Here is an 11,503-nt window from a genome sequence, read left to right as displayed (position 1 = left end):
ATAGCTTTGGAGGAATGTTCTGACGGTGGTGAGAGTACAGAACCACTGCCTCTACGGCGCAATCTGCTAGCGCGTTCGGCTGTTAACCGAAAGGTTGGAGGTTCGACCCCTCCCGGGGGCGTTGTCTAGCTTCTTTTTTCTTTGCACTGTTAGCTTTGATGGAACGTTCTGACGCTGGTGAGAGTACAGCACGACTGCCTCTGCGGCGCAATTGGCTAACGAGTTCAACTCTTGACCGAAATGTTGGAGGTTCGAGCCCTCCCGAGGGCGTTGTCTAGCTTCTTTTTTCTTCGCACTGTTAGCTTTGATGGAATGTTCTGACGCTGGTGAGAGTACAGCACGACTGCCTTCGTGGCGCAATTGGCTAACTTGTTCGGCTGTTAACCGAAAGGTTGGAGGTTCGAGCCCTCCCGGGGGCGTTGTCTAGCTTGTTTTTTCTTTGCACTGTTAGCTTTGATGGAATGTTCTGACGGTGGTGAGAGTACAGCACGACTGCCTTCGTGGCGCAATTGGCTAACTAGTTCGGCTGTTAACTGAAAGGTTGGAGGTTCCAGCCCTCCCGGGGGCGTTGTCTAGCTTCTTTTTTCTTTGCACTGTTAACTTTGATGGAATGTTCTGACGCTGGTGAGAGTACAGCATGACTGCCTCCGCAGCGCATTTGGCTAACGAGTTCGGCTCTTGACCGAAATGTTGGAGGTTCGAGCCCTCCCGAGGGCGTTGTCTAGCTTCTTTTTTCTTCGCACTGTTAGCTTTGATGGATTGTTCTGACGCTGGTGAGAGTACAGCACGACTGACTCCGCGGCGCGATTGGCTGACGAGTTCGTCTGTTAACCGAAAGGTTGGAGGTTCGAGCCCTCCCGGGGGCGTTGTCTAGCTTCTTTTTTCTTTGCACTGTTAGCTTTGATGGACTGTTCTGACGCTGGTGAGAGTACAGCACGACTGTCTCTGCGGCGCAATTGGCTAACGAGTTCAGCTCTTGACCGAAATGTTGGAGGTTCGAGCCCTCCCGGGGGCGTTGTCTAGCTCCTTTTTTCTTTGCACTGTTAGCTTTGATGGAATGTTCTGACGCTGGTGAGAGTACAGCACGACTGCCTCCGCGGCGCAATTGGCTAACGAGTTCGACTCTTGACCGAAATATTGGAGGTTCGAGCCCTCCCGGGGGCGTTGTCTAGCTTCTTTTTTCTTTGCACTGTTAGCTTTGATGGAATGTTCTGACGCTGGTGAGAGTAGAGCACGACTGCCTCCGCCGCGCAATTGGCTAACAAGTTCGGCTCTTGACCGAAATGTTGGAGGTTCGAGCCCTCCCGGGGGCGTTGTCTAGCTTCTTTTTTCTTTGCACTGTTAGCTTCGATGGAATGTTCTGACGCTGGTGAGAGTACAGCACGACTGCCTCCGCGGCGCAATTGGCTAACGAGTTCGGCTGTTAACCAAAAGGTTGGAGGTTCGAGCCCTCCCAGGGACGTTGTCTTGCTTCTTTTTTCTTTGCGCTGTTAGCTTTGGAGAAATGTTCTGACGGTGGTGAGAGTACAGAACGACTGCCTCTACGGCGCAATCTGCTAGCGCGTTCGGCTGTTAACCGAAAAGTTGGAGGTTCGAGCCCTCCAAGGGGCGTTGTTTTGCTTTTTTTTCTTTGAGCTGATAGCTTTGGAGGAATGTTCTGACGGTGGTGAGAGTACAGAACCACTGCCTCTACGGCGCAATTGGCTAACGAGTTCGGCTGTTAACCGAAAGGTTGGAGGTTCGAGCCCTCCCGGGGGCGTTGTCTAGCTTCTTTTTTCTTTGCACTGTTAGCTTTGATGGAATGTTCTGACGCTGGTGAGAGTACAGCACGACTGCCTTCGTGGCGCAATTGGCTAACTTGTTCGGCTGTTAACCAAAAGGTTGGAGGTTCGAGCCCTCCCGGGGGCGTTGTCTAGCTTGTTTTTTCTTTGCACTGTTAGCTTTGATGGAATGTTCTGACGGTGGTGAGAGTACAGCACGACTGCCTTCGTGGCGCAATTGGCTAACTAGTTCAGCTGTTAACTGAAAGGTTGGAGGTTCCAGCCCTCCCGGGGGCGTTGTCTAGCTTCTTTTTTCTTTGCACTGTTAACTTTGATGGAATGTTCTGACGCTGGTGAGAGTACAGCATGACTGCCTCCGCAGCGCATTTGGCTAACGAGTTAGGCTCTTGACCGAAATGTTGGAGGTTCGAGCCCTCCCGAGGGCGTTGTCTAGCTTCTTTTTTCTTCGCACTGTAAGCTTTGATGGAATGTTCTGACGCTGGTGAGAGTACAGCAGGACTGACTCCGCGGCGCGATTGGCTGACGAGTTCGGCTGTTAACCGAAAGGTTGGAGGTTCGAGCCCTCCCGGGGGCGTTGTCTAGCTTCTTTTTTCTTTGCACTGTTAGCTTTGATGGACTGTTCTGACGCTGGTGAGAGTACAGCACGACTGCCTCTGCGGCGCAATTGGCTAACGAGTTCAGCTCTTGACCGAAATGTTGGAGGTTCGAGCCCTCCCGGGGGCGTTGTCTAGCTCCTTTTTTCTTTGCACTGTTAGCTTTGATGGAATGTTCTGACGCTGGTGAGAGTACAGCACGACTGCCTCCGCGGCGATATTGGCTAACGAGTTCGACTCTTGACCGAAATATTGGAGGTTCGAGCCCTCCCGGGGGCGTTGTCTAGCTTCTTTTTTCTTTGCACTGTTAGCTTTGATGGAATGTTCTGACGCTGGTGAGAGTAGAGCACGACTGCCTCCGCCGCGCAATTGGCTAACAAGTTCGGCTCTTGACCGAAATGTTGGAGGTTCGAGCCCTCCCGGGGGCGTTGTCTAGCTTCTTTTTTTTTTTGCACTGTTAGCTTCGATGGAATGTTCTGACGCTGGTGAGAAAACAGCACGACTGCCTCCGCGGCGCAATTGGCTAACGAGTTCGGCTGTTAACCGAAAGGTTGGAGGTTCGAGCCCTCCCAGGGACGTTGTCTTGCTTCTTTTTTCTTTGCGCTGTTAGCTTTGGAGAAATGTTCTGACGGTGGTGAGAGTACAGAACGACTGCCTCTACGGTGCAATCTGCTAGCGCGTTCGGCTGTTAACCGAAAAGTTGGAGGTTCGAGCCCTCCAAGGGGCGTTGTTTTGCTTTTTTTTCTTTGAGCTGATAGCTTTGGAGGAATGTTCTGACGGTGGTGAGAGTACAGAACCACTGCCTCTACGGCGCAATCTGCTAGCGCGTTCGGCTGTTAACCGAAAGGTTGGAAGTTCGACCCCTCCCGGGGGCGTTGTCTAGCTTCTTTTTTCTTCGCACTGTTAGCTTTGATGGAATGTTCTGACGCTGGTGAGAGTACAGCACGACTGACTCCGCGGCACAATTGGCTAACGAGTTCGGCTGTTAACCGAAAGGTTGGAGGTTCGAGCCCTCCCGGGGGCGTTGTCTAGCTTCTTTTTTCTTTGCACTGTTAGCTTTGATGGAATGTTCTGACGCTGGTGAGAGTACAGCACGACTGCCTCTGCGGCGCAATTGGCTAACGAGTTCAGCTCTTGACCGAAATGTTGGAGGTTCGAGCCCTCCCGGGGGCGTTGTCTAGCTTCCTTTTTCTTTGCACTGTTAGCTTTGATGGAATGTTCTGACGCTGGTGAGAGTAGAGCACGACTGCCTCCGCCGAGCAATTAGCTAACAAGTTCGGCTCTTGACCGAAATGTTGGAGGTTCGAGCCCTCCCGGGGGCGTTGTCTAGCTTCTTTTTTCTTTGCACTGTTAGCTTTGATGGAATGTTCTGACGCTGGTGAGAGTACAGCACGACTGCCTCCGCGGCGCAATTGGCTAACGAGTTCGGCTGTTAACCGAAAGGTTGGAGGTTCGAGCCCTCCCAGGGACGTTGTCTTGCTTCTTTTTTCTTTGCGCTGTTAGCTTTGGAGAAATGTTCTGACGGTGGTGAGAGTACAGAACGACTGCCTCTACGGCGCAATCTGCTAGCGCGTTCGGCTGTTAACCGAAAGGTTGGAGGTTCGAGCCCTCCCAGGGGCGTTGTTTTGCTTTTTTCCTTTGAGCTGATAGCTTTGGAGGAATGTTCTGACGGTGGTGAGAGTACAGAACCACTGCCTCTACGGCGCAATCTGCTAGCGCGTTCGGCTGTTAACCGAAAGGTTGGAGTTTCGACCCCTCCCGGGGGCGTTGTCTAGCTTCTTTTTTCTTCGCACTGTTAGCTTTGATGGAATGTTCTGACGCTGGTGAGAGTACAGCACGACTGACTCCGCGGCGCAATTGGCTAATGAGTTCGGCTGTTAACCGAAAGGTTGGAGGTTCGAGCCCTCCCGGGGGCGTTGTCTAGCTTCTTTTTTCTTTGCACTGTTAGCTTTGATGGAATGTTCTGACGCTGGTGAGAGTACACCACGACTGCCTCTGCGGCGCAATTGGCTAACGAGTTCGGCTCTTGACCGAAATGTTGGAGGTTCGAGCCCTCCCGGGGGCGTTGTCTAGCTTCTTTTTTCTTTGCACTGTTAACTTTGATGGAATGTTCTGATGCTGGTGAGAGTACAGCACGACTGCCTCCGCCGCGCAATTGGCTAACGAGTTCGGCTCTTGACCGAAATATTGGAGGTTCGAGCCCTCCCGGGGGCGTTGTCTAGCTTCTTTTTTTTGCACTGTTAGCTATGATGGAATGTTTTGACGCTGGTGAGAGTACAGCACGACTGCCTCTGCGGCGCAATTGGCTAACGAGTTCAGCTCTTGACCGAAATGTTGGAGGTTCGAGCCCTCCCGAGGGCGTTGTCTAGCTTCTTTTTTCTTCGCACTGTTAGCTTTGATGGAATGTTCTGACGCTGGTGAGAGTACAGCACGACTGCCTTCGTGGCGCAATTGGCTAGCGCGTTCGGCTGTTAACCGAAAAGTTGGAGGTTCGAGCCCTCCAAGGGGCGTTGTTTTGCTTTTTTTCTTTGAGCTGATAGCTTTGGAGGAATGTTCTGACGGTGGTGAGAGTACAGAACCACTGCCTCTACGGCGCAATCTGCTAGCGCGTTCGGCTGTTAACCGAAAGGTTGGAGGTTCGACCCCTCCCGGGGGCGTTGTCTAGCTTCTTTTTTCTTTGCACTGTTAGCTTTGATGGAATGTTCTGACGCTGGTGAGAGTACAGCACGACTGCCTCTGCGGCGCAATTGGCTAACGAGTTCAACTCTTGACCGAAATGTTGGAGGTTCGAGCCCTCCCGAGGGCGTTGTCTAGCTTCTTTTTTCTTCGCACTGTTAGCTTTGATGGATTGTTCTGACGCTGGTGAGAGTACAGCACGACTGACTCCACGGCGCGATTGGCTGACGAGTTCGGCTGTTAACCGAAAGGTTGGAGGTTCGAGCCCTCCCGGGGGCGTTGTCTAGCTTCTTTTTTCTTTGCACTGTTAGCTTTGATGGACTGTTCTGACGCTGGTGAGAGTACAGCACGACTGCCTCTGCGGCGCAATTGGCTAACGAGTTCAGCTCTTGACCGAAATGTTGGAGGTTCGAGCCCTCCCGGGGGCGTTGTCTAGCTCCTTTTTTCTTTGCACTGTTAGCTTTGATGGAATGTTCTGACGCTGGTGAGAGTACAGCACGACTGCCTCCGCGGCGCAATTGGCTAACGAGTTCGACTCTTGACCGAAATATTGGAGGTTCGAGCCCTCCCGGGGGCGTTGTCTAGCTTCTTTTTTCTTTGCACTGTTAGCTTTGATGGAATGTTCTGACGCTGGTGAGAGTAGAGCACGACTGCCTCCGCCGCGCAATTGGCTAACAAGTTCGGCTCTTGACCGAAATGTTGGAGGTTCGAGCCCTCCCGGGGGCGTTGTCTAGCTTCTTTTTTCTTTGCACTGTTAGCTTCGATGGAATGTTCTGACGCTGGTGAGAGTACAGCACGACTGCCTCCGCGGCGCAATTGGCTAACGAGTTCGGCTGTTAACCAAAAGGTTGGAGGTTCGAGCCCTCCCAGGGACGTTGTCTTGCTTCTTTTTTCTTTGCGCTGTTAGCTTTGGAGAAATGTTCTGACGGTGGTGAGAGTACAGAACGACTGCCTCTACGGCGCAATCTGCTAGCGCGTTCGGCTGTTAACCGAAAAGTTGGAGGTTCGAGCCCTCCAAGGGGCGTTGTTTTGCTTTTTTTTCTTTGAGCTGATAGCTTTGGAGGAATGTTCTGACGGTGGTGAGAGTACAGAACCACTGCCTCTACGGCGCAATCTGCTAGCGCGTTCGGCTGTTAACCGAAAGGTTGGAGGTTCGACCCCTCCCGGGGGCGTTGTCTAGCTTCTTTTTTCTTCGCACTGTTAGCTTTGATGGAATGTTCTGACGCTGGTGAGAGTACAGCACGACTGACTCCACGGCGCAATTGGCTAACGAGTTCGGCTCTTGACCGAAATATTGGAGGTTCGAGCCCTCCCGGGGGCGTTGTCTAGCTTCTTTTTTCTTTGCACTGTTAGCTTTGATAGAATGTTTTGACGCTGGTGAGAGTACAGCACGACTGCCTCCGCGGCGCAATTGGCTAACGAGTTCGGCTGTTAACCGAAAGGTTGGAGGTTCGAGCCCTCCCAGGGACGTTGTCTTGCTTCTTTTTTCTTTGCGCTGTTAGCTTTGGAGAAATGTTCTGACGGTGGTGAGAGTACAGAACGACTGCCTCTACGGCGCAATCTGCTAGCGCGTTCGGCTGTTAACCGAAAAGTTGGAGGTTCGAGCCCTCCAAGGGGCGTTGTTTTGCTTTTTTTCTTTGAGCTGATAGCTTTGGAGGAATGTTCTGACGGTGGTGAGAGTACAGAACCACTGCCTCTACGGCGCAATCTGCTAGCGCGTTCGGCTGTTAACCGAAAGGTTGGAGGTTCGACCCCTCCCGGGGGCGTTGTCTAGCTTCTTTTTTCTTTGCACTGTTAGCTTTGATGGAACGTTCTGACGCTGGTGAGAGTACAGCACGACTGCCTCTGCGGCGCAATTGGCTAACGAGTTCAACTCTTGACCGAAATGTTGGAGGTTCGAGCCCTCCCGAGGGCGTTGTCTAGCTTCTTTTTTCTTCGCACTGTTAGCTTTGATGGAATGTTCTGACGCTGGTGAGAGTACAGCACGACTGCCTTCGTGGCGCAATTGGCTAACTTGTTCGGCTGTTAACCGAAAGGTTGGAGGTTCGAGCCCTCCCGGGGGCGTTGTCTAGCTTGTTTTTTCTTTGCACTGTTAGCTTTGATGGAATGTTCTGACGGTGGTGAGAGTACAGCACGACTGCCTTCGTGGCGCAATTGGCTAACTAGTTCGGCTGTTAACTGAAAGGTTGGAGGTTCCAGCCCTCCCGGGGGCGTTGTCTAGCTTCTTTTTTCTTTGCACTGTTAACTTTGATGGAATGTTCTGACGCTGGTGAGAGTACAGCATGACTGCCTCCGCAGCGCATTTGGCTAACGAGTTCGGCTCTTGACCGAAATGTTGGAGGTTCGAGCCCTCCCGAGGGCGTTGTCTAGCTTCTTTTTTCTTCGCACTGTTAGCTTTGATGGATTGTTCTGACGCTGGTGAGAGTACAGCACGACTGACTCCGCGGCGCGATTGGCTGACGAGTTCGTCTGTTAACCGAAAGGTTGGAGGTTCGAGCCCTCCCGGGGGCGTTGTCTAGCTTCTTTTTTCTTTGCACTGTTAGCTTTGATGGACTGTTCTGACGCTGGTGAGAGTACAGCACGACTGTCTCTGCGGCGCAATTGGCTAACGAGTTCAGCTCTTGACCGAAATGTTGGAGGTTCGAGCCCTCCCGGGGGCGTTGTCTAGCTCCTTTTTTCTTTGCACTGTTAGCTTTGATGGAATGTTCTGACGCTGGTGAGAGTACAGCACGACTGCCTCCGCGGCGCAATTGGCTAACGAGTTCGACTCTTGACCGAAATATTGGAGGTTCGAGCCCTCCCGGGGGCGTTGTCTAGCTTCTTTTTTCTTTGCACTGTTAGCTTTGATGGAATGTTCTGACGCTGGTGAGAGTAGAGCACGACTGCCTCCGCCGCGCAATTGGCTAACAAGTTCGGCTCTTGACCGAAATGTTGGAGGTTCGAGCCCTCCCGGGGGCGTTGTCTAGCTTCTTTTTTCTTTGCACTGTTAGCTTCGATGGAATGTTCTGACGCTGGTGAGAGTACAGCACGACTGCCTCCGCGGCGCAATTGGCTAACGAGTTCGGCTGTTAACCAAAAGGTTGGAGGTTCGAGCCCTCCCAGGGACGTTGTCTTGCTTCTTTTTTCTTTGCGCTGTTAGCTTTGGAGAAATGTTCTGACGGTGGTGAGAGTACAGAACGACTGCCTCTACGGCGCAATCTGCTAGCGCGTTCGGCTGTTAACCGAAAAGTTGGAGGTTCGAGCCCTCCAAGGGGCGTTGTTTTGCTTTTTTTTCTTTGAGCTGATAGCTTTGGAGGAATGTTCTGACGGTGGTGAGAGTACAGAACCACTGCCTCTACGGCGCAATTGGCTAACGAGTTCGGCTGTTAACCGAAAGGTTGGAGGTTCGAGCCCTCCCGGGGGCGTTGTCTAGCTTCTTTTTTCTTTGCACTGTTAGCTTTGATGGAATGTTCTGACGCTGGTGAGAGTACAGCACGACTGCCTTCGTGGCGCAATTGGCTAACTTGTTCGGCTGTTAACCAAAAGGTTGGAGGTTCGAGCCCTCCCGGGGGCGTTGTCTAGCTTGTTTTTTCTTTGCACTGTTAGCTTTGATGGAATGTTCTGACGGTGGTGAGAGTACAGCACGACTGCCTTCGTGGCGCAATTGGCTAACTAGTTCAGCTGTTAACTGAAAGGTTGGAGGTTCCAGCCCTCCCGGGGGCGTTGTCTAGCTTCTTTTTTCTTTGCACTGTTAACTTTGATGGAATGTTCTGACGCTGGTGAGAGTACAGCATGACTGCCTCCGCAGCGCATTTGGCTAACGAGTTAGGCTCTTGACCGAAATGTTGGAGGTTCGAGCCCTCCCGAGGGCGTTGTCTAGCTTCTTTTTTCTTCGCACTGTAAGCTTTGATGGAATGTTCTGACGCTGGTGAGAGTACAGCAGGACTGACTCCGCGGCGCGATTGGCTGACGAGTTCGGCTGTTAACCGAAAGGTTGGAGGTTCGAGCCCTCCCGGGGGCGTTGTCTAGCTTCTTTTTTCTTTGCACTGTTAGCTTTGATGGACTGTTCTGACGCTGGTGAGAGTACAGCACGACTGCCTCTGCGGCGCAATTGGCTAACGAGTTCAGCTCTTGACCGAAATGTTGGAGGTTCGAGCCCTCCCGGGGGCGTTGTCTAGCTCCTTTTTTCTTTGCACTGTTAGCTTTGATGGAATGTTCTGACGCTGGTGAGAGTACAGCACGACTGCCTCCGCGGCGATATTGGCTAACGAGTTCGACTCTTGACCGAAATATTGGAGGTTCGAGCCCTCCCGGGGGCGTTGTCTAGCTTCTTTTTTCTTTGCACTGTTAGCTTTGATGGAATGTTCTGACGCTGGTGAGAGTAGAGCACGACTGCCTCCGCCGCGCAATTGGCTAACAAGTTCGGCTCTTGACCGAAATGTTGGAGGTTCGAGCCCTCCCGGGGGCGTTGTCTAGCTTCTTTTTTTTTTGCACTGTTAGCTTCGATGGAATGTTCTGACGCTGGTGAGAAAACAGCACGACTGCCTCCGCGGCGCAATTGGCTAACGAGTTCGGCTGTTAACCGAAAGGTTGGAGGTTCGAGCCCTCCCAGGGACGTTGTCTTGCTTCTTTTTTCTTTGCGCTGTTAGCTTTGGAGAAATGTTCTGACGGTGGTGAGAGTACAGAACGACTGCCTCTACGGTGCAATCTGCTAGCGCGTTCGGCTGTTAACCGAAAAGTTGGAGGTTCGAGCCCTCCAAGGGGCGTTGTTTTGCTTTTTTTTCTTTGAGCTGATAGCTTTGGAGGAATGTTCTGACGGTGGTGAGAGTACAGAACCACTGCCTCTACGGCGCAATCTGCTAGCGCGTTCGGCTGTTAACCGAAAGGTTGGAAGTTCGACCCCTCCCGGGGGCGTTGTCTAGCTTCTTTTTTCTTCGCACTGTTAGCTTTGATGGAATGTTCTGACGCTGGTGAGAGTACAGCACGACTGACTCCGCGGCACAATTGGCTAACGAGTTCGGCTGTTAACCGAAAGGTTGGAGGTTCGAGCCCTCCCGGGGGCGTTGTCTAGCTTCTTTTTTCTTTGCACTGTTAGCTTTGATGGAATGTTCTGACGCTGGTGAGAGTACAGCACGACTGCCTCTGCGGCGCAATTGGCTAACGAGTTCAGCTCTTGACCGAAATGTTGGAGGTTCGAGCCCTCCCGGGGGCGTTGTCTAGCTTCCTTTTTCTTTGCACTGTTAGCTTTGATGGAATGTTCTGACGCTGGTGAGAGTAGAGCACGACTGCCTCCGCCGAGCAATTAGCTAACAAGTTCGGCTCTTGACCGAAATGTTGGAGGTTCGAGCCCTCCCGGGGGCGTTGTCTAGCTTCTTTTTTCTTTGCACTGTTAGCTTTGATGGAATGTTCTGACGCTGGTGAGAGTACAGCACGACTGCCTCCGCGGCGCAATTGGCTAACGAGTTCGGCTGTTAACCGAAAGGTTGGAGGTTCGAGCCCTCCCAGGGACGTTGTCTTGCTTCTTTTTTCTTTGCGCTGTTAGCTTTGGAGAAATGTTCTGACGGTGGTGAGAGTACAGAACGACTGCCTCTACGGCGCAATCTGCTAGCGCGTTCGGCTGTTAACCGAAAGGTTGGAGGTTCGAGCCCTCCCAGGGGCGTTGTTTTGCTTTTTTCCTTTGAGCTGATAGCTTTGGAGGAATGTTCTGACGGTGGTGAGAGTACAGAACCACTGCCTCTACGGCGCAATCTGCTAGCGCGTTCGGCTGTTAACCGAAAGGTTGGAGGTTCGACCCCTCCCGGGGGCGTTGTCTAGCTTCTTTTTTCTTCGCACTGTTAGCTTTGATGGAATGTTCTGACGCTGGTGAGAGTACAGCACGACTGACTCCGCGGCGCAATTGGCTAATGAGTTCGGCTGTTAACCGAAAGGTTGGAGGTTCGAGCCCTCCCGGGGGCGTTGTCTAGCTTCTTTTTTCTTTGCACTGTTAGCTTTGATGGAATGTTCTGACGCTGGTGAGAGTACACCACGACTGCCTCTGCGGCGCAATTGGCTAACGAGTTCGGCTCTTGACCGAAATGTTGGAGGTTCGAGCCCTCCCGGGGGCGTTGTCTAGCTTCTTTTTTCTTTGCACTGTTAACTTTGATGGAATGTTCTGATGCTGGTGAGAGTACAGCACGACTGCCTCCGCCGCGCAATTGGCTAACGAGTTCGGCTCTTGACCGAAATATTGGAGGTTCGAGCCCTCCCGGGGGCGTTGTCTAGCTTCTTTTTTTTGCACTGTTAGCTATGATGGAATGTTTTGACGCTGGTGAGAGTACAGCACGACTGCCTCTGCGGCGCAATTGGCTAACGAGTTCAGCTCTTGACCGAAATGTTGGAGGTTCGAGCCCTCCCGAGGGCGTTGTCTAGCTTCTTTTTTCTTCGCACTGTTAGCTTTGATGGAATGTTCTGACGCTGGTGAGAGTACAGCACGAC

At 52.3% G+C, this 11,503-nt stretch overlaps 2 non-coding genes across 2 annotated transcripts; both read left to right on the top strand.

The window, feature by feature from the left end:
- The first annotated feature begins 345 nt into the window (after positions 1-345).
- TRNAN-GUU (transfer RNA asparagine (anticodon GUU)) lies at positions 346-419 on the top strand. The gene has a single exon. It is a non-coding gene; the product is annotated as a tRNA-Asn (tRNA).
- Positions 420-7,040: 6,621 nt separating this feature from the next.
- Positions 7,041-7,114, top strand: TRNAN-GUU (transfer RNA asparagine (anticodon GUU)). Its single transcript has one exon. It is a non-coding gene; the product is annotated as a tRNA-Asn (tRNA).
- Positions 7,115-11,503: the final 4,389 nt, after the last annotated feature.

Source organism: Rhipicephalus microplus, unplaced genomic scaffold, assembly GCF_043290135.1.
Source record: "Rhipicephalus microplus isolate Deutch F79 unplaced genomic scaffold, USDA_Rmic scaffold_45, whole genome shotgun sequence".
NCBI classification, from domain to species: Eukaryota; Metazoa; Arthropoda; class Arachnida; order Ixodida; family Ixodidae; genus Rhipicephalus; species Rhipicephalus microplus.
This window is presented reverse-complemented; position numbering and strand designations above follow the sequence as displayed.